The following is a 23,914-nucleotide window of genomic DNA, read 5'->3' as shown; positions in this document are numbered from 1 at the left end:
CTTGTACAGAGTATAAGGTCACTCTGATTTTTGGACGATTTAAGACTAATGAGTGTCTTGACCCAGGCAGGAGACCCAACGTATGGGAATCCTGGTTTATTGTCACCTGCTTAGCCATGATGGCTTAATGGTTCTTTTCATTATTCATCCCCAGATCTGTCCTGGGCTCCTGAGGCCCAGGAACTGTGGAGGGACCTGGGACAGATGCTGATTTCATAACTCAAATTTCAAGGAGAGACAATGCTTTGGGTCATACTGGCTCCCTCATCCCAGCCCTTGTTTGAATCACCAGGAAGGGAGGGAAGGGCTATGGGTTATTGTATTCATGTTAATTTGGAAGTGTATTTCCACTTTACAGATGAGGAAATGGAAGTTCCAGGGGTTCGCATCTAAAATCCAGACATCTTATTCAAGATCACTCAGCTAATGAGGTCTGGCATTGGGATTAAACCTGGGTCTGCCTGTCTGTCAAAGCCACACACAGTGTCCCCTTCTGCTTTTCCATATGGGCATACCTCAGAGATATTGTGGGTTTGGTTCCAGACCACCACAATCAAGTGAGTCAAATGAAGTTTTTGGTTTCTCAGTGCATATAAACGTTATGTTTACACTGTATGGTGGTCTGTTAAGTGTGGAATAGCATTATGTCTAAAAACACAAATACTTCGCTAGAAAATGTTAACCATCGTCAGAGCTTTCAGTAAGTTGTAATCTCTTTGCGGTGGAAGGTCTTGTGTCAGTGTTGATGGCTGCTGACTGATCAGAGCAGTGGCTGCTAGTTTGGGTGGCTGTGGCAATTTCTTAAAATGAGGCAACAGTGAAGTTTGCTGCATCAATAGACTCTTTCTTTCATGAGCAATTTCTCTGTAGCATGTGATGCTGTTTGATAGCATTCTACCCACGGTACTTCTTTCAACATTGGACTCAGTCCTCTCAGACCCTGCTGCTGCTTTTAAAATAAGTTTATGTCATATTCTCAGTCCTTTGTTGTCATTTCAACAGTCTTCACAGCATCTTCACCAGGACTAGATCCCATCTCAAGAAACCACTCTCTTTGCTCATCTGTAAGAAACAACTCATCCATTAAAGTTTTCTCATTGAGATCATAGCAATTCAGTCTCATCTTCAGGCTCCATTTCTGATTCTAGTTTTCCTGCTATTTCCACTACATCTGCAGGGACTTCCTCCACTGAAGTCTTGAACCCCTCAAAGTCATTCATGAGGGCTGGAATCAACTTCTTCTAAACTCCCATTAATGCTGATATTTTGGTCTCTTCCCATGAATCACAAATGTTTTTTTTTTTTTTTTTAAATTTTTTTTTTCAATGTTTATTTATTTTTGGGACAGAGAGAGACAGAGCATGAACGGGGGAGGGGCAGAGAGAGAGAGGGAGACACAGAATCGGAAACAGGCTCCAGGCTCTGAGCCATCAGCCCAGAGCCCGACGCGGGGCTCGAACTCACGGACCGCGAGATGGTGACCTGGCTGAAGTCGGACGCTTAACCGACTGCGCCACCCAGGCGCCCCGAATCACAAATGTTTTTAATGCAATTTGGAATGGGGAATACTTTCCAGAAGGTTTTCAATTTACTTTGCCCAGATCCATCAGAGGAATCACTATCTGTGGCAGGTATAGCCTTACAAAATGTATTTCTTCAATAATAAGACTTGAAAGTTGAAATTACTCCTTGATCCATGGGCTGCACAGTGGCTGCTGTGTTAGCAGGCATGAAAATAACATTAATCTCATTGTATGTCTCCATCAGAGTCTTGGGTGACCAGGTGCATTGTCAGTGGCCAGTAATGTTTTGAAAGGAATCTCTTTTTTTTCCTAGCAGTAGCTCTCAACAGTACGCTTAAAATATTCAGTACGCCATGTTGTAAACTGATGTGCTCTCATCCAGGCTTTGTTGTTCCATTTAGAGAGCATAGGTGGAATAGATTAAATGTCATTCTTAAGGGTCCTACAATTTTTGGACTGGTAAATGAGCATTGGCTTCAACTTAAAGTCACCAGCTTCATTAGCCCTTAACAAGAATCAGCCTGTACTTTGAAGCTTTGAAGCCAGGCATTGACTTCTCCTCTCTAGCTATGAAAGTCCCAGATGGCATCTTTTTCCAATAGAAGGCTGTTTTGTCTACATTGAAAATCTGTTAAGTGTAGCCACCCTCATTAACTATCTTAGCTGGATCTTCTGGAGAACTTGCCGCTTCACCTTGCACTTTCATGTGATGGAGATGGCTTCTTTCCTTAAACCTCAAGAACCAACCCCTGCTAGCTTCAAACTCTGCCTCTGTACTTTCCTCACCGCTTAGCCTTCATAAAATTGAAGAGAGTTAGGGCCTTCCTCTGGACCAGGCTTTGGCTTAAGGAAATGTTGTGGTCAGGTTGATTTTCTATCCAGACCACTAACACTTTCTCAGTAAGGCTGTTTTGCTTTCTCCTCATACACGTGCTCACTGGACTAGCACTTTTAATTTCTTCCAAGAACTTTTCTTTTGCATTCACAGCTTGGCTACCTATTTGGAGCAAGAGGCCTGGCTTTTGGTCTGTTTTGGCTTTCAACATGCTTTCCTCACCAAGCTTAATCATTTCTAGCCTTTTATTTAATGAAAGACATGATTCTTCCTTCCACTTGAACACTTAGAGGCCATTGTAGGCCTCTTTGTAGAGCCCATTGTAGGGTTAATAATTGGCTTAACTACAATATTGTTTTGTCTCAAGTAACAGGGAGGCCCAAAGAGAGGGAGAGAGAAAGGGGAATGGCTGGTCGGTAAATGGGTCAAAACACATACAACATTAAGTTTGCCTTCTTATATGGGCACGGTTCATGATCATCTCGAACAATTCCAACAGTAACATCAAAGATGAGTCCTCATTGATCACCATAACAAGTATAATAATAATTAAAAAGTTTGAAATATTGTGAGAATTACCAAAATGTGACACAGAGACACAAAATGAGCAAATGCTGTTGGAAAAATGGCGCTGATAGAGTTGTTTGATGCAGGGTTGCCACAAAACTTTACTTTGTAAAATAAAACAAACCCTGCTCTGTCTGCAAAGTGCAATAAAACAGAGGGATGGCTGCACTGAGATGCTCTCCAGTGCCCTTGTGCTGTAGGCAGTAATGAGAGTTATTACAGGTAACGGTGTTGATCAGAGTACTCAATTAAGGAGCCAATTTTGTTGTTCTTATTGGCCTGAATATAAACATACATGGGCAAAAGCAAGCTAATTTTATCCTGAGAAAAGTAATAATAATGACTCTAAAATACACTGGCTTTATGTGAGGAGGAGATCAGTGTCCCACTCTCCATTGGGTGTTCACATATTCGGAGTCTGGCCCAGTAACAGAGGTGGTTTGCAGGAACCAATGACCAAGTGATCAGTTGAGTTTCAGGGTGCTTCTTGTGTTGGTGGAAAAGATGTGTGCCTAGTGTGAAAATACAGGTTGCAACTTGGTTTTATGTACTAGCTCTTCTGGAATTATGGCCCTCACCTACATAGAATGGCACACAGAGGCAAGCATGCATAGAGAGTCCCCTGACAGGCTACTACTCTCGATGCAGGCCAGTTACAATGATTTGGAACATATTTGTAAATTATTAACCATGCTCAAGCTACTCTGCTTGGGGTTGTTGTGGGTTGCATAGTCTGGGTTCCCCAGTATCCTGGGAGTTTTTGGCAGAGAGAAAAAAGGAAACCAAGGTTGGCTTGGGGAAAGAGGTGCAACCATTACTTAAATTGGCAAGTTTTCAAGGTTTAGAAAATTCACTCTCAAACTTTGATGTCCAAAAACATGATCTGGGAAATTTCTTAAAAATACAAATGGCTAGGTTCTACCTCGAGAAGGTCTGGGGTAGGGCCAGTCTGGGGGTCTGTATCTCTCGTGAGTCTGACATGGATGGTTAAGAACATGTGGCTCAAGGTCTGATAATTGTCAGTATCAGAATATAGGTGGATGAACTGAGGTGGGGCAGGGATATTCTGTCAAGGATAGTTGTTAGTGCTGGGAGTAGCTAGCACTAATAGTCGTGGGGCAACAGGGTGGTCAAGTGTTGCTGGACTTGAGGACTGGGCTTCCATCTCAGTCGGTGAACTAGAATGGAAAGAAAGAGCCAGAGCAGAAGGTCAGGTAAGCTGGTTGGTCACATGATGGAGACAAATGATTAGGAGGTTTCTGCCCACAGCTCATGGGGGCCTGCAGAGGCTAAAGTCAACTCTGGCCCATAGAACATGGAGTATGGGATCAGTAGACACCAATGGAGAAGTCATCCTCATGCAGCTCATGGCTGCAAGTTTTGTTCTCCTCTCAGAAGGGACAGGTAAATGAGTACTCCAAGTGTGTGTCATCTTCATTTTGAGGGGTGGCTTCTTTTTTTTCTTTCTGTACTGTAATTTCTTAGGAGGGAAGACCTACTTCTGTTTTCCTTGATACCTTCATGGAGCCTTCATGACATCCCACTTTCACTGGTAAAGGCCAATTCATTCTTTACCTCTCAGCTCAGATTTCACTGCTCCAAAGATGACTTCCTTGACCTCCCACCCAAAAGTGAGTACCCTAATAATCGTCCAACTCTTGAAGAATTCTCCTGGCCCTTATCATATTTGTGACTATGACTTTAGTTATTTATATCTTCCACTAGCCTGTGAATGCTATAAAGGAATTATCACAGCTGCCTTGTTCACCCATTGCCTCCCCAGTGCCTTGGGAGAGCCACTGTGTTGCTCAGTAATGCTTTCTTAAATGAGGAAAGGTTGAACAAATGAAGAGCTAGATCTTAGAGAATCAGTAGCGCTTTAGTGGAAGACCATCAGGAAGTTCTAAAAGACAAGAGAAATAACGGGAAGGAAATGATGCATGCCATCTTTGCAATACTTGGGTTCTTGTTGGCTAGAGCACAGGGCTGGAGTGAGAGATCTAGTTAGGAGGGTAGACTGGACCAACACACAGGATTTAGCTTCAGCTGGATGTCGTTCCATGGGCAATGGGGAGCCCTATGAAGTTTTTGACCAGGGGAGTGAATTAAGCCACAGGAGGTCAGGCTCGAATGGTGGTATCCTGCGTGGGTGGAGAGGGAGAAGCTGGAGGTAGGAAAAGCAGGAGTCTGTTGCACTAGCAGCCCAGGCAGGAGGCAATTGAGTCTTGATCCAGGGTAGTGACAGTGGGAGTGGAGAGGGAGGAACAGATGCAAGAGACATTGGGAAGGAATAAATGACAGACTTTCGTGGCTGATTGGATGTGGGGGCGAGTGACTTTCTCAGCCATTCAAGGGAGAAGCGCCACCTCCCTCCTCCTGCTAACTTCAGCTCAATGGCAGGAGTGTATCAGTGACAAAGAGCTGGCGTGATCTGAAGTCTGGAAGCATCAGTAGAAAGTAATGAAGTACAGGCAGCTGAACGTGAACGGGAAAAACTTTTGTGTCACAAAATGGTCCTATTACAAAATGTGGAAGGAGAGGAGTATTTATTTTTAAAAAATCTACTGGGAGCACGGTGCCCCATCCCTGCCAGTGGCTGAATTGCTCTGGAGGAATTTGCTCCCACCTGCCTGACCATCTTGTGGGCTGTGTGTCCTTGAAAAGAGAATTAAAATAATGGCAAGAAGCAGCCCCAGGAGATTTCCTTTGAGCTCTTTTGGTCATTAGATCAGCCTGAACTCCAGCCTTGTTGGAGGCTGAAGCGTTGTCTGATGCTGTCCTGCTAAAATATATAGACTTGCAGGGAGATTAAAAAAAAAATTGATCCATTAAAGCTGTAGTTGGCCAATTCCACAGTAGGGTCCCAGCCAACTACGTGAACTTCCACAAGTCACTTGGCCGTTTTGGGCCTCTTGTCTCCTCACTTATGAATATAAGGGTTTGAATGAGATAGAAACCGCATTCTTTCTTCTGGGGCTAACCTGTGATTCTGTAGCCCAATGGAACCTATTGAGGGTGACTTCAGTCAGCGGGTAACAAGGGTCTGGAGTCAAAGCTTTAGGGGCACATCTGTTATCCCACTGAACCCTGGCACTAAATCATATTTCCTTCCCACCTACCCCCATTACCTGTCAAATAGAACCACTCACTGACAGATTGCCTTCTTTTTAGGCTGGGGGTATTTTGCCTTTATTTTCCACTGGATGATATGTAGGGTTAATATAATTTTGATGTTAATTTATATTCATTAGAGTAATTGCTCTTTCTCTGGTAGACAGCAGAGCATCATGGTAAAGGAGCCAAGGTAGCAGGTGAGTTAATAAAGTGTGAATTCAGAGGGTGCCTGGGTGACTCAGTTGGTTGAATATCTGACTCTTGATTTTGGCTCAGGTCATAATCTCATGGTTCGTGAGTTCAAGCCCTGTGACAGACTTTGCGCTGGCAGTGTGGATTCTGTTTGGGATTCTCTCTTTCTCTCTCTCCCTCTCTCCCCCGGCCCCTCTTCCCCTCCCCTGCTCATGCTTTCTGTCTCTCAAAATAAATAAATAAAACATAAAAAAATAGGTGTGAAGTCACAAAATAGGTGTGAAGTCTATCCCTGATGTCCTACTTAATGCTAGTGTCTTTGCATTAGCTGCAGTTACCATCACAAAACACCACAGATGGAGTGGCTTTAAAAATGGAAATTTATCTCACAGTTCTGAAGGCTGGAAGTCCAAGATCTAGGTGTCAGCAGGCTTGGTTTGTCCTGAGGCCTCCTGTCCTAGGCTTGTAGATGGCTACCTTCTCCCTATCTTCACATGGCCTTTCCTTTGTGTGTGAGCATCCCTGGGGTCTCTCTCCCTCTCCTTATAAGAACACTAGCCCTATGGAACCAGAGCCCCACCCTTATGACCTCATTTAACCTTAATTGCCTCTTTAAAGGCCCTATCTTCAATTTTTTTTTAATGTTTATTCATCTTTGAGAGACAGAGAGAGACAGAAATGAACGGGGAAGGGGCAGAGAGAGGGAGACACAGAATCAGAAGCAGGCTCCAGGCTCCGAGCTGTCAGCACAGAGCCCGACATGAGGCTTGAATTCACGGACCACGAGATCATGACCTGAGCCGAAGTCGGATGCTCAACCGACTGAGCCACACAGGCGCCCCCAAAAGGCCCTATCTTCAAATAGAGTCACATCAGAGGTTAAGGCTTCGGCATGTGGATTTTGGGGCAACACAATTTAGTCCATAAATAAACTTTCTCATGGATTTTTTGAGAAGATGAAATGAGATTTCAGTGAAAAGTACATCTCTAGAACAACAGTGCTTGGCACACACTTACTGCTTAGAGCTGCTGCTGTGGTTATATTTTGATGTGGCTGTAAGAAAGGGACTAAAAATGTTACAAGGTACTAAGAGCTCCCAAGGAGAATTTTCTTCTTCTCTCCATGTCCACTGCTACCATGTTTACACCTAAACCACCAGTATCTTTTGCCCAGAGTCTACACACAACCTATTCCTGACTGTTCTCCGGGGTTCCACACTTGTCTCCTATAGTCCATTAGTCACACAGGCATGATCTTTCAAAACTTAACTCAGGTAACGCCACCCATTTACTTAAAATCCTCTGGCTCTCCACTAAACTTGATTAGCATCCTAATTTCTAAGCATTCCTAATTCTAGTCCTTACAGACCCAGGCCCTGTTCTTTCCTACCTCATCTCCTGTCAGTCCCCCTTGCTTGCTGTAGCCCAACCACACTCACCTCCTTTCAGTATCTTGAAAACACTGGGCAAATTCTACCCTTAAGGTCTTTGCACTTGCTTGTCCTTAATTCCCAAACCCTCCTAAATATCTGCTGGACTTGCTACCTTCTCTCATCCAGGTTGAAGCCCCAAATGCATCTCTCTGCCAGTCTGCCTAAAGCACCTCCCATTCTTATGGTTGCTCTCTACCCGAGTACCCTGTTTTCTTTTCCTTCTAGCACTTACCACTTTCTAAATGACCTCATCTTGTTTATTTGCTTATTATCTTTCTCACTAGACTATACACTCTATTGATGAAGGGATATTTTATCTTTGGTTCACTGTTGTAACTCCAGTGCCTGGCACAGAGTATAAACTCAAAGCACATTATTTGAATGAATGAATGAATAAATGAGTGACCTTGAATCTGGATATTTGAGTAGGAGGGGACTGTCCAGGATAGACATCACAAATTAGGGATGAAGATCACAGTGGCAAAGTGAAGGAAAAGGTATTTTTTCCCCTTCCTATAAACCTTTTCCAGAATGTCTATTTTGGGGCCATACCTTGTTCTCCATGATACAAAGAGTACCACATGACATACATAAAACTTCCTTAAATTTTGTGATTCCAACTACTGTTGGCCTTTATTGAATTTATTCCAGGACCCCAAAGGGTTATGGCTACTGAAAAATTATCCTGGCATCAGCCACAGAACCTAAGGTCTTGCCTTATCAACCTTTGTCTTGGCCATCTTGATTCATCTCTTGGCCCTGATAGATTTCACCTGCATGCTTAGTCTTGCTTAGGCCTGGGGGCCTTGGTGTCCAGATTAGAGAGTACTTTCCAAAGTACTGTACCCACTCTCCCCAGGGTAATATTCTAAATATTTAAAAGTAGTATTGCAGTGGCACTGACCACTTAGCTGTAAATAGCCATTAGAGCTGAACTGATGTGTATTTGCCAAGTGTCAGCTCTGACATCCATATTAATCCCCTCCCAGAAAATGAGGTTTGGTGTTTGTTCCTCTTGCCAACAATGAACTGGCTGTACCTATATGCCCATCAACCTTCCCCTCCCAGGATTTTCCTGTAGAAGCTTCACTTGCTCCATTGCAGCTGAAGACTCTTCTGGTACCTTGGGAATGAATAGCTTACCAAGTACACTCATTCATTCAACAAGTATTCATTGAGCACCTTTTATGTATTAGGCACTGTGCTGGAAGCTGAGGATGGAAGAGTGAACAAACAGATACAAGTCACCTCCTTGATGGGACTTATACTCATGAACATCAGTGTTTCTGCCTAGGTGTCTATAAAGTACAACACTGAATTACCAGGCTATTGAAGTGTTGGGGGTGGAAGTACAGAAGAAATGACATTTGAAGTGAAAGGAGAGGGATCTTCTGCTCAATTCTTGCTCATCTCAACTTCTGCCCCAAGAGGTGGGATCTTTTCCCTTGTACTTTTCACCCTGCTTGGGTCTTGCCCCTACATGGATTACTCCTCCTGGAGCCATCCCATATCCTTTGACCGCATGTATTGCTGCTGCATAGAGGCACTTACTCCATCTTGCTGGGCACTGTAGTTACTGATGCTGCTTTAAGTCATATCAGGCTTTTCCAGGCCTTTTGGACAATGGTTAATGATTTTCACTTCCCAAGCCTTGCCTGCCTTTTTGTTTTCTTTCTGCACAATAGTCTTGATATGACTCTTAGTGGAATTCCTCCGCGTTTTGACAGATAGAGTCCCAGAAGCCTCCTGCCTTTACTTCTCCCACATAAGACATCCTATGTCACCAGTAGGAAGGTGTGTGCCTTATCTCTTAAAAGTAGACATGAGCAGATGCTTCCAGTGGAATTCTCTCAGACCTTTCCCCACCAGCCTCCTGTGCTAGTTCTTTCCTGCTAACTCATTTACTTTTGGTATTTTTTTCTCTTGAATCGTGACCAGCTCTCTTATGCACCCTCATTTGACTCCAATAACCCCATCTCAACAGTCAGCAAAGCATTTTGGTTAGGAAGTGTTCGCTTGCAAATAATGGAATATTCAACTCAAATTGGCTAAAGCTGAAAAGGGGAATCTATTTGCTTTGTACCTTAATGGATTGGGTAAAGCTTGAATTAGAATTCAAATGAAGTGACCAGAACCTGGCTTCTCTCCCCATTCCTTGACATTGGCCCTGTTGTTAAGCAGGCTCTCTTCTTGCTTCTAAAGATTGTTATGAACATCTCCCCTGGCAGTTTCCTCATTCAGATCCTGGAGGAAGAGAAACTTTTCCCTGAGGGCTCAACCAAAAATTGTATCTTACTGGCTCTGATTGGCCTCATTTTGATCATGTGCTGTCTTGGTTAGTTGAAGCTGTATATAACAAAGTACCATAGACTGAGTGACTTATAAGCAACAGAAACCTCTCATAGTTCCAGATGCCAGCATGATTGGGTTTTGATGAAGGTCTTCTCCCAGGTAGTATCCTCACATGGTGGAAAGAGGGTAAGTTAACTCTCTTGCCTCTTTTTATAAGGCACCAATCCCATTCATGAGGGTTCCACCCTCATGACCTAATTACCTCCCAAAGGCCCTACTTCCTGATACCATCACATGGGGATTAGATGTCAACATATGAATTTTGGAGGGACACTAACATTCCACCAATAACATGTGCCTTCCTTCAACCAATCGCTATGGCCAGGGCGGAGAAGATACACAGAATTGTTTAGGCCCGTCAGGACTCAATTCCTCTTGCTCATCTCAGCTAAACTCTTGCCTAGAAAATTCAGGATGATGTTAAGAAAGGCAAAATGGGAACAGATCCTGGGGCAACGACATATGTTCTCTACTGCAACTCAACCATTGCCTCAAAATTCTGCCCTTGCATCCAGAAATGACATGGCATTCAATATGATTTCTCTGACAGAAGGTTTGAGCATGACTTTAGTTTCCATCTTGTAATATCTTCTAATTATCACCCCCACCATCCCCTGTTTTTGCTTCTTGGGAGTATGGCCTCAGAGATGTGCTATCTGACCCCATACCTGGTTGTTGCAATAGCTTAGGTATTTCAAATGCAAAAGATACTACTTCTGCAACAGTAATGTGGTAATCATTGTGAAAACTCTACAGGTGAGTAGTGATAGGTACATTGAAAGTAAATAAAACAGTCCAAGTTTGTCAAGCCTTAAAAAACATCCTTATTGATTTCCTTGGCTTGAAATCTGTGGCGTTTATCATCATTTATATCCTTTAGCTTTTAGTTGTATTTCTTTTTTTTTTTTTTTAACGTTTATTTATTTAAAAAAAAATTTTTTTTTCAACGTTTATTTATTTTTGGGACAGAGAGAGACAGAGCATGAACGGGGGAGGGGCAGAGAGAGAGGGAGACACAGAATCGGAAACAGGCTCCAGGCCCCGAGCCATCAGCCCAGAGCCCGATGCGGGGCTCGAACTCGCGGAGCGCGAGATCGTGACCTGGCTGAAGTCGGACGCTTAACCGACTGTGCCACCCAGGCGCCCCAACGTTTATTTATTTTTGAGACAGAGAGAGACAGAGCATGAACGGGGAGGGTCAGAGAGAGAGGGAGACACAGAATCCGAAACAGGCTCCAGGCTCTGAGCGGTCAGCACAGAGCCCGACGTGGGGCTCGAACTCACGGACTGTGAGATCATGACCTGAGCTGAAGTCGGACGCTTAACCGACTGAGCCACCCAGGCGCCCCTTAGTTGTATTTCTATAGAAGATTTCTTGAAATAATTGGACTTACCAAGAAACACTGGTAGTGATCTAATCCAAGACTCTGGTTTTTCTTGTTAGAAAACAGGCCCAAGTAGGTTCTTTGACCTGCCCAAGGTCACACTGCAATACCCAGAGCTCAGGGTCCTGGTTCTCAGTCCACTGCTGTCATTATCTTTGTGAATGTAGAGGTGGTGGGGAGTGTCCACCAAGTGGCAGTAGATGCCAGGACTGCATTGTGAGCCCCAGGTGCTGCATGTGTCCTGGCATTCTCCCTGGGGTTGTTAAGGTTTCCATTACACATTTGTAGCCATTCTGTCTTTTGAAGGAAAAATATAATTTTATTATAAAAACTGATGAAGTTAGGGGCACCTGGGTGGCTCAGTCAGTTAAGCGTCTGACTTCAGCTCAGGTCATGATATGATGGTTTATGAATTCAAGCCTTGCATTGGGTTCAGTGCTGACAGTTCAGAACTTGGAGCCTGCTTCAGATTCTGTCTCTCTCTCTCTCTCTCTCTGCCCTTCCCTTGCTCATGCTCTCTCTCTCAAAAAAAAATTAAAAAATATTTAAAATAAAATAAAATAAAACCGATGAAGTTAAACACCCATTTTTCTAGCAGATTATCAAAGAAAAAACTACATACCAGAAGTACAATTACATATTTCCTTGCTGTTCATTAGTTGTAATTTATGGGTTAACTAATCCTAGCAATATTTCTGAATTTGGCTAAAGTTTTTTGTTTTTTGCATTACCCTTAGATATCCCTGCTGAGATTTATAAGATTCTTTGGGACTTTAGGCCTGTTAGGCATCAAAAATGCTTGCAGCTACCTTTAACCAATGGCAATCCTTCATTCAATCAACAAATATTTGGTTGAGTCCTTCAAATTAGGAAGTCATTTACATGGGTGTAAATCTCAGTTTGTTGAAAAATTTCTGGGAATTTGGGTTTTCTTCCTTTGAATGCCTTCATCTTCTATTTCATGTGACCATGGCTATCACAGTAATGATAATCTACATATGTATATGTGTGTGTGTGTATGTAGATATATGTATGTGTATATACACACACACAATTTTAAGGACTTCACATATATTACCTCAATTAATGTCCACAACAACCTTACTAGTAAGTAATGCATTTTGCAGTTGGAAACAGAAGTGCATGGAGGTTATATCACTTACCTAAGGTTACACATCTGATAAGTGGTAGAGTTGGGATGTGAACCTAGGCAGTCTGGCTTGAGTCCATGCTCTAAACCTCTAGAGATAGAAAATGCTCTGTACGGAGACTATATAAACTGTATAGACAATGAACTGTCTTTTGAATATTTTTTCTCAAAGAAGAAGAGGGCAATTTTCCACTTTCTTTTAAAGAATAAAACCAACATTGCTATTTTCAGCTTACTCTGGGGAGATTGCTAAAAAATAACTAATAAACAGTTTCCAACTTCTGGTTATAGAGGTCCATGAGCTTTTCTTTTTTCTCTTCTCCTTCTCCCCTACCCCCTCTTCCTTCTTCGTCTTGTGCTTGTTTCTCTTACAAGGACTATTTTTTTTTTTTATTTAAAAAAAATTTTTTTTTTCAACGTTTATTTATTTTTTTTGGGACAGAGAGAGACAGAGCATGAATGGGGGAGGGGCAGAGAGAGAGGGAGACACAGAATCGGAAACAGGCTCCAGGCTCCGAGCCATCAGCCCAGAGCCTGACGCGGGGCTTGAACTCACGGACCGCGAGATCGTGACCTGGCTGAAGTCGAACGCTTAACCGACTGCGCCACCCAGGCGCCCCTACAAGGACTATTTTAACACAGTTTTGGAATACATCTCTGTCCAGATACTGAGTCTGTCTTATTCTCTTGCAGAGTTGCTTTTATCTGCCTATCTAAGAAATGTTTCTTTTTCTAGTTCTTCCAGTGTTAACTCTTCAGGGCAGGCAACATGGAGTCATAGGGGCAACATTGGGCTGAGGGGACAGAAGCACTAGCTTTGCGACCTGAGCACATCTTCTCTAATTTGCTCTTTGATTTACTCATTTGATTAAAAACATGTGTAATTAGATGACCTGCATAGATCCATTCAACTGTGTACCCTAAGTCTTGGTTACACCCCCAAATACACTGAATCTTTAAAAAATTGCTTTCGTGGAGGATAATAGAAATCCTGATTATAGTGGATTAAATAAAATTTTTTTCACATGAGAGAAGCCCACAGGTGGCAGGGGTGGAGGGGGGTCCACAGCTACCGCAGATGCTGAGGGGTGTCATTGAACACCATGGCTCCTTCTGTTTTCTTGTTTTGTCATTCATAGCATGTGACTTTCATCCTCATGATTGTGACATGCTTGCTTACACCCTTGGCAGAAAGAAGAAGGAGGAAGAAAGAAGAGAAAATGCCAGTATCAGGAAAATAGAAGCTTTTCTCAGAAATCCCCCATAGACTTCTGCTTATGTCTCATTGGCCAAAACTGGGTCACATGACTACTCACTCTGAAGACGTCTGGAAAGGTTAATGTCTTTAGCTGAGTGTATTGTAGACCTGAACAAAATTGGGGTTTTGTGGTAAGGAAGCAGCAGAGACTAGAATAGAGGCATAGCTAACAGTTCTGGCATATGTCATGGTCTTCTTCCTTGTTTCTTCTAAACTTAAAAACATATATAATGGACAAACAAGTCTTCCTTCCATTCCTTGTTTTCTTCCTTTCTTGCTGGTACTAGAGTTCCTCCTTGAGTAACTTCTATTATCATTAAATGTGATATCGTTACTTATATAGGGTGGGTGGCAGGAACGTGAAGAGCAAACACGGGCTGGACCAGAAGTTTCAGCACAGCAGGATCTGGATTCTATTTTCATTTCCATGTGTGACTTGGGAGATGTAACTTCATCTATGGATCACAGTTTATCCTACTTTGGTATATAAAAGTAAATGAGATGATGGACGAAAACCATTTGCATTCCTTAGGAAAGAGCTATTTTAAAAAGTCAATATGAGAAAATATATGTTCATTAATAGAAATCCTACTGGGGACCACTATTTTGGAATTTGTCATAAGTCAGGCGGCAGTTGGATTTCAGAGGGACTCTTTCATCTTGAGAGGATAAACTGCGGGCCCTGTAGCAGCACTTCTAATTTGTGAAAAGTGAAAGGAATGATAAATAGAATTTTTCTTAGCTATTCAGGATTTTTTCTTGGCAATACTTTGTTACCTTAAGTCTGGTTATATATATTTTTTTCTAGTGGAAAGCGTGAATTTATTAAAAATGTTTTAAAATTCAGACTTTTTAATGAAGGCAGGCAGACCTCTTTATTTATATATTTCCTGTGTTCTGGCTGTATTATTGCTCCAGTAGGGAAAGCCACCCTGATGCCATCTCAGGATCTACTTCTGGGTCAGCTGGAAGATTGATGACCTTCTTGAGGGCAGTGACCTTTGTTTCCTTCCCACTTAGAAAACATCTTGGCGTGGTATAGGAGGTCAGTCCTCAGTGGACTAAAGAGTTGCTAAATTACTCACCTTAATTGCCTATATTATGAGATGGCTGCATAATCTGCCCATTGTTAAGCATGGCATGTAACAAAGTGTCCAGTAGACGGTAGCTATAATTGTTATAAGGCAGATAGTAGGGTGGTTAAGGGGACAGGACCTGCAGCCTGACACTCGGGGATAGAATGCCAATGCTACCATTCATCAGCTGGGCAACTCACTTCTCCATGACCTTTGATTTCTCATCTCTATGATGGTGATCATAATATCTAGTCCATGGGGTTGATGTAAAGATTAAATGAGATACTATAGTTAAGGTATCTTTCTGACACAGGGCCTGGCACATACTAAATACTCAATAAATGGTAGCTACCATTATTTTTGCTTTTGTTGCCACTGTGGATTTCTCACCCAGGTCTCAATAGATTTAAATTTATCTGCACAGTCCAGATCCGACCAATGCAGGATATGCTCCTGCGTGTTCCCAGGCTAGTGTTGAAAATGTTTGTAGTTAAGAAGCTTCATGCTGAGTTCACCTTCACTACAGAGGGTGTTGGCTAACACTGTCCTAAGGCCATTTGGGGAAAGCTTTATCTGTCCTCCAAGGAAGGCAGCAAGAGAGGAGCTTTAGCTGTTAACTTTCTAACACCAGGTGGCTCAGTTGTCTTGAGAAACCATGACATACATTTTGCAAAAGGCTCTAACAGTCTTTGCTTGTTCCTGGCCTAAGTCTTCCTTTCTAAATTTTGTTTGTGCCCCATCTCCTGATCACAAAGGACACTCATTTACTTGTAGGGAGAAGTTGAGTCCGCTTCTGATTCCCAACACAGATTAAAGCAAAGAGGCTGTGTTTTTGCACTTGCTGCTGAGGGTGAAAGCACTCTAAGACCACCCTGGGAAAGAGTTATAGATCTGCTATCGATTGCCCACATTTTCCCTTCCATATTAGGCAGTCAGCTAGGTGAGCACCACTCCCAATATGATTGGTGTTTAACATTGCTACCGTACTTTGTGTTTTTAAAAAGCTTCAAAAATCAATTCCTCATTAACCTGATTGAAAGAGAAGTTATGCCTCCTCTGCTATGTTCTGAGCAGGACATAGATCACTGCAGGTACTCGATAAATATTAAGCATTTAATCCTCACCATTCTTCCTACTGAAATAGGTCACTAGAACTCCCTTTCTTAGGGATGAGGATCTTCATTTCTAGACCAATGTTGCTTTCTGTAACATTCAAACTTTCCAAAATATGAGGACTCTCATATCGGTGACGTAAAAGCAACCCAGTGGTCCTCTGGTTCGGAAAGTAGTGGGATTCATTTGGCTTTGAGGGCTCTTGTGGTGATCTCTGAAAGGGGGGACGGCTGAGCAGTTGAGTTACTTGGAATTACGTGGTGTGCATCGCCTGTAGTACAGTAGTATCTCTCCTGGAAGAAAACAGCTTATATTGTAGTAGACAGGATCATAAGTAGAGGCCATCAGTCATAATGCTGCCATTCTTTTAAGTCTGTTCACATACACGCAAATGGTACCGCCAAGTCCTATCTAGTCTTCCAGATGGAATAATATTTTGAACTTTGGAATATTGTCCCACATAAGGAACTGTGATGTTCATTTTATTCCTTTGAAGTTTCCATAATGGGATCACTCAGTTTGGAACATCTACTTGTTCAACCTCTCAGAAAATGTGACTGCAGAATAAGATGTGCTCGTGCAGGAGTCTGAGTGGGCGCTACTCAATCATACCTTCTGGCCCCCAGTCTTCATTGCTCAGAAGTGGGTTAAGAGGGTGACTGAGCTGGTGATAAGACCTAATCTGGAGGGGAAAGATACATCTGGATAAGACACTTGCTTAAGGCTTAACCACTCCAGGGAAAAGCAAAAAGCCGTGCTGCTGAGGCATTTCCAGCTGCCTCTGTGGTACAGCCTAGGTAGCAAAAAATACAGAATACGTGCTGTTTGGTTGCAGAAAGAACACTTATAAATGCCTGGTCATTGGGTCAGACCATGGAGAAGGGAATAGCACCCAGCTCTGAAGCAACTGGCTTAGAATTTAATGTCAGACAGGGACACTCACATTGTGGTTAATGCAGTTTAGATAAAACTTGAATTCAGTGACTGATATATTACAGTAAAACATTACAATTTATTTTAAGCCATTTTTTTTCTTTGCTTGCCAACTGGGTCTACCCACCTGTTTGAAAAACTCAGAGAAGAAGCTGTATAAATTCTTTACCACAGGAACCCAAGACTATTCTAGATTTTGGTAATGACAACATTTTATACTATAGTAGTATTTTCTGTGAAAGATTTTTGGGGAATTATCTGAATGATAATTAAACAATGCGACATCCCATGCCACCTTAAAATTTTCTTTCTTTTTCTTTTCTTTAGCAGAGGAAAGAAGAAAAGGATGGTTAAGAGCGCTTAAGCTAGCCAGTGATGCTGGATGTGTAGAGATGACTCAGAACCCTGACACCTAGAAGTCTCTCTCCAAACATCTTAGCACAGCCCCTTTTGATATCCACTTGTTTTAGGCAGAGTGTGTGTTCCCCTATCCAAATTCCTATGTTGAAATCCTAACCCCCAAAGTGATGGTATTTGGAGGTAGGGCCTTTGGGAAGTGATTAGTTCATGAAGGTGGAACCCACATGAATGGGATTAGTATCCTTACAAAGAGACATGAGAGCTGTCTCTTGTCTCTCCCTCTCTTTCGGCCATGTGAGGATACAAAGAGAAGATAATTGTGTAAACCAGGAATCAAGGACTCACCAGAAACTGAATATGCTGACACCTTGATCTTGGACTTCCCAGTCTCCAGAACTAAGAAATAAACATTTTAGGGGTGTCTGGGTGGCTCAGTGGTTAAGGTCCAACTTTGATTCAGGTCATGATCTCACAGTCTGTGAGTTCTAGCCCTGTGTTGGGCTTTGTGCTGACAGCTCACAGGCTGGAGCCTGCTTTGGATTCTGTGTCTCCCTCTCTCTCTTCTCCTCTCCTGTATGTACTCTGTTTTTCTTTCAAAAATAAATAAACATTAAAAAATTTTTTTAAAAGAAATAAACATTTGAGAAATAAATATGAGAAATAAAAGTTGTGTAAGCCAGCCAGGCAATGGTATTCTCTAATAGCAGCCTGAATGGACTAAGACACCACCCCCTTCTCTTTTTGATTATTTTTCTATGTTGTAATGTATGGGATTGTCATATATTTCTAGATAAGATCAGAGAATTGGTTTGCCAAGGAACTCCTACCTAGGGCCCTTCTCCCACCCAAATTGGACAGGCATTCATTCTGAGTCATCATATGGGATTTAAATGGCCATAAACCTTGCATTCTGTCCAGGGCCAAGGTATTCTGTAGTCCAGTGGTTGATTCTCTGGCAGTCATTATGCAGCCATGCCTGGGCTCATCCCACTCTTTCTACCTTAAATGTCCTTATTTCTCTTTTCTTACACTCAAATATTTTATATTCATAAAGCTTTAGTCTCATGCTTCCTTTCCTTTGTGAAACCAGACCCATGGCATATATTACCCATATTATACATTTGTCAGTCTTCATATCCTGTAGAAAGACACTATGTTGTTGTTTTATGTTACTTAATTATAAGGCAGGGGATTAACATAAACTTCATAGCTATATAGGAAGAGTTTGACTAATGTATGTGTAAGTGATGGTTATAAACTGTTGTATTTCACTTTGTACATAATTTAATAGCTTAACATTTTTTGAAATACTCCATTTTTAACAAGTAGGTGATCTCTCCAATGATGATCAGAAATTACTAAAGGCAGAAAGAAACTCTTTTACACTTGGTCTCCTCCCGAGTCTAGTCCTGTGTCTCAAAAGAACATATGCTCAAAAATGGTTGGTTGGTTGATTTTTTTCCATATTTAAAGTTCTGCCATCTGCTGAACTATTGCCAGGCATATCCCATGAAGCTTTCCTTCTTTTTAGATAGACAGGGAGCCCAGTGAAATGTGGATGAATTCTTTCTAAAAGGCTAGGTGTTGATTGACTGATTAGCTTTTTGGCAAGGAAAGTATTTCTCTCTTACATCATTACAGATGCACAGTTGTACCTTTCAGGAATCTGTTTTTAAGAGGTACAGAGAAGTTTAAGGATGTTTCACAGTAGGAAGAATTTTATTACTATGGAAGACATTTAGTGGATTCAAGACTCCATCGAGGTATCTTGATATCTAGGCCATCTGGGAAGAGGGAGCACTTCTAGATTATTCTATGACACTCAGCCCAGAGTGGGAGATCTCATGGACTTTCCTCTTTATTACCAAGAGTTAGTTATATGGGGTTGGGGGGGGGAGGGTCAGATTCTATAGGAGAATTTCCACACTTTCTGCATTTGTGTCTCTTGTTTTTAAAAGTCATGTTATTGGGGTATAGTTTATATACAGCAAAACTGAACATCATCTTTCAGGGTTCACCTTATCATCTAAAGTGTAAGAGATATGGTGAGGCCAGGTGTTTCTTACAGCTCTTCTTCCTGGCCACCCCCCTGCCCTTCTAGTTTTCTGTGCAATCTCAGGATTTTATGAAGTTTTTAAAGATGAAAAATAATGAAGTTGACAGCTATGGCAATCATTATTGTTCTCTCTAATCTAGGCTCCCCCCTGCCAGCTGTCCTGCTAATCTGAGCTGTTGTTAGGCCACATCGTACAGGAGAAAGGCACCCCTAAATTCCAGTTTGCTGAAAACATTTCAGTCATTCTACGACTCCTGATCCTTTTGTTTTCTCTGTTCCCCCGCTTTTTAAAAAAAAAATTTTACCATCACGCACAATATTGTTGTTGATGTTGTTGAGTATTCCTGGTGATTCCACACCAAGAATCAAGGCAGAATCCCATCAGGAAGATTGGAGATGGTGTCATGAAATGGGCAAATGTATCAGGAGAGAGACAATTTGTTTCCTGTAAGAAAAAGTGATTTTCTGGAAATTTGAAGAGTCCCAGGAATCTAAGTGGTCCGTTTTCTTTATTGCAAGAACCTTACCACTTTGTGGCCAGTGCAGTAAAATCAGACCCTACCTCACTGCACTTCCTCTCTCATCCCATTTACTAGTACGTATCAACTGTGACATCATAAAGAAATTTAGGCCTGGGGCCACCTGGTCTCTGAAAAAGGGACAGAAGTTCCTGTTTGCTTACAGTACCTGAAACATCTGGGATTACCCTGTCATTACAGCTATTGTAATTGTTGCCTCTTGCCAATACCCTTGGATATCTTGTGATAGAGAACATAAGAAATTACATTTCAGATGGGGTCATGCCTTTTCTTCTCCTTTCGAAAGGTTTCTTGAATTGGCGCTGTAGTTTTCAAAGGAAATTCACTGGGGCCTTGCTCGGGACCATGACCCTATGTAGCAGAATAGCGTTTGGCACAATGCAGGCCTGTCTTGGGCTCTGTCCACAGGGGTTAGTGACTGCACGTTCTGGAAGGTCTTCATTACAATGCTTAGTCACCACTGGCATGGATGGAATGACATTCTACAGTGTGGCCCTAAGTTAATAGAGAGTGATTTTTTTTTTAAAAAAAACAAACATAATAGAAGTTGTACATCTAAATGAGGGTTGTGCCCTTCAAAAGTTGTAGCTTGAAAGGCAGTGCATTTAATCCATTGACGCTTTCCTGGGCCAAGCATTGTTGTAACTTCTGATTTGAAGTTGCCTTCAGGGTCTGTGGCACATTAAAAATATAAAATATTCATTGTGCTTCTTTTTCCCTGAATACAAAAGTTATATAGGTTTGCTACAGCAAGTTTGGAAAGTACAAGAACACACACAAAAATAAATTGTCCATACTCTTAGCACCCAGAGAAGACCCCTGTCAAAAGTAAAGTGTATTTTCCTGGTAATTTTTTTTAAGGTTTTTAAAAATGTTTGTTTATTTTTTAATGTTTATTTTATAATGTTTGTTTTTGTAAAGTTTGTTATTTTGAGAGAGAGACAGACAGAATGTGAGAGGGGGAGGGGCAGAGAGAGAGGGAGACAGAATCTGAAGCAGGCTCCAGACTCTGAGCTGTCAGCACAGAGCCCGATGCGGGGCTTGAACTCATGAACCATGAGATCATCACCTGAACTGAAGTCGGACACTCAATGAACTAAGCCACCCAGGCGCCCCCTTCCTGGTAATTTTTTATGCATCTGCAAACATGGATGTAAGCACGTACATGGACATATGCATGTTTATTCACTGAACTGAGGCAGTAATCTTTACACAGTCATTTAGGCTGCTTAAAAATATGTTGTAGCACATTGCTTTGAACATCCTCCATGGCCTAAATATTTTTCTTGAAGAGGATAGATTTTATTTTTGGAAACAGCCAGAAGTCATTTAGAGCCAAGCCTAGGTATCTCCACTATTAAACTGGCTAATATATTTTGGGAAAGCCAACAGATCCATGTGACTATAGAGTAATAAATTTGGTTTTCTTGAGTGGATCAATCTGACTTAATGTTATATCCAAAAGCAGCGTTCCTTGAATGTTTTAAGTCATGGCAAATCATTGGTTTAAGTGTGTGGATTTCAAAGGTGAGTAATTTGAAGGAGAGCCTGCTCTTTTAGATATAAAACTTCTGGTTCTATAAGGAACATGTAGCACTCCCTACAAAACAAGGCGGAGGATTTTCTCCCATAATCTTGGAGCTTATGTTTTAAGTGACATGGTAGCCAGGGAGCAGTCTCACTTGTTTGAAAGCCATCTTTTGCAGAATCCTGCACTTCTCTCAGCCTGGCCAGGGTGTTAGTCTGATGGTTAGGACTGCTTTTTCGTGGATGTTAGGTGGGGTCAGCTCTCCCCTGCTTCATGTAAATGTTTGGTTTTTCCTTGCTTTGGAGCAGTAAAAAAGATAGTTGAGGGGGATTACAGTTTTCAAAATAATACCAGTTAAATATATTACCATTTATCCATTCTGAAATAATGAATGGTTTCTAATAGGTTAGTTAATATGCATTAATTCAATGCAATTATATAAAAAAAAGAATCCATCAATAATTAGGACCTTGGGGTTCATTTTTCTGTCACCATCCACCTTTAGGATCTGTTCTACTGATGATGGTCTCCTCCTGGTCTCCTGGACAATTATTGAGACTTTAACAGGCCAGATAGGGCTTTATTAATGCAAACACATGGGCAGCCTCTCATATATCATGAATGGTGAGTTAGTAGCAGAAATTAATAACTTGGTCCCCAGACTTGATGATCCCTATTTTGTCTCCAGCAGATGTAGATGATAACTTGGGGGAAAGTGGGTATCAGGAATTGGCCTGGCTCTGGAATCCTTCTAGACTCAGAAGATAAATTACTCTTTCCTAAGTTAGCTATCAGATTTTCTATGGATTCTTTCAACCATTCTCCAGTTCTAAGACTCCTTTCATTTCGTGGGACTCATACTTTGTAGGATCTAGATTCAAGTAACCGTTATTAAGCTCCTGTTATAAGGCAGATAGGGTGAAAGGCCATTTTACAAGTTTTTCTCATTTTATTCCCACATCAGTCCATTTCTGCATGATGATGAAATTGAGGTTCAGAAGGGGTTAATAACTGGCCAAGGCCATACCATTGATAAATGAAGACATGGGGTTTAAATCTCAGTATTGGGATTTCAAGACCAGTATGTATTCTACATTGCTTTGCTTTACACCCTGTATTTCTCCTCTCTCATTCACTAATTCATTCATTACATTTCTGTATTTGTTATTTATTATCTGTCTCTTCCCATTAAATTGTAAGCTCCCCAAAGGCAGGAACTTTGTCTTACTGTATGTTCAGAATCTAGAACCATCCCTTGCATACAGTAGGTGCTCAACAATGGTTTTGTATTGTGTAGAGGAGAGAAACCACCTGCACTAAAATCCTGGCTTAGCCAATCTCTAGCTGTGTGACCCTGGACAAGTGACTCAACCTCTCTGTGCTTTTTTTTCTCACATGAAAAATGGGGCCGACTTCATTGGTTGGTGTGAGGATTAAAGTGCTTAGACTAGAACTTGGTTCATGTAAAGTGCTTACTAAGTATCAACTATTCCTTTTATCTGTTGAATGGATAAAATGTTTGAGTGCCTATTAGGTGCTAGACTTACACTGTAACAGTGAACAAACAATATGTTAACTGTCCCAGTTTTCATGGAACTTATAGCCTGGTGGAGGACAGGGCAGAAGAGTGGGATAAGTGCTGTGAGAAGGGAAGTAAGGAATGCAGGGGAAGCAGATAGGAGAGGGTCAGGGATGGCTTCCTGGAGCAAATGATGTCTACATTCAAACCCCAGTGATTGGGGTGCCTGGGTGGCTCAGTTGGTTAAGTATCCGACTTCAGCCCAGGTCATGATCTCTTGGTTCGTGAGTTCAAGCCCCGCGTCGGGCTCTGTGCTGACAGCTCAGAGCCTGGAGCCTGCTTCAGATTCTGTGTCTCCCCCTCTCTCTGCCCCTCTCCAGCTCAAACACTCTCTCTCTCTCTCTGTCAAAAATAAATTAAAAAAAATTAAAAAAAAAACCCAAAAACCCAGTGATGAGGAAGGCCAGGGAGAAAAGAGGGCCCAGATGGAAGGAAAAGAGCATACATGTGAAGGCCCTAGAGGTGAGAGCGATATGGTGTGTCTATCCATTAGAATGCTTTTAATTGCAGGTAATAAGGCTCAAAGTGGTTTTAATAATAAGGAGAATATTATGTCATTTCTAAGAACAAGGAGTCTAGGTGTAAGCATTCTAGGGTTGGTTAACTCTGTGTCCCAAACATGTCTCCAGATTCTTTCTCTCCTCACATTCTGCCATCCTTTGTGTCTTTGCTGATTTTGTTAGTTTGGCCTCTCTTTATGGTCTCAAGATGGTCCCAAGATGGTGTCACATGCAAATAGCCATAGGCTCATTTTGGAGAGAGAAAAATTTCCCAGAAGCCTGGGTTTTCCCATTAGGTCTCATTGGTCGAAATGGCATCAATGCCATTTTTAAAACCAGTTACTAGTAAAGGGGGTGGAATTATGATGCTGCCTTGAACTGATCAGGATTCATTCCCTGTGGTTAAGATGCTGACCTGGGG

The sequence above is a fragment of the Lynx rufus genome, unplaced genomic scaffold (genome assembly GCF_022079265.1).
Source record: "Lynx rufus isolate CCGP_SWC_20201006 ecotype Redwood Valley unplaced genomic scaffold, mLynRuf1.p SCAF_17, whole genome shotgun sequence".
NCBI lineage: Eukaryota > Metazoa > Chordata > Mammalia > Carnivora > Felidae > Lynx > Lynx rufus.
Note: the sequence above shows the minus strand (reverse complement) of the source record.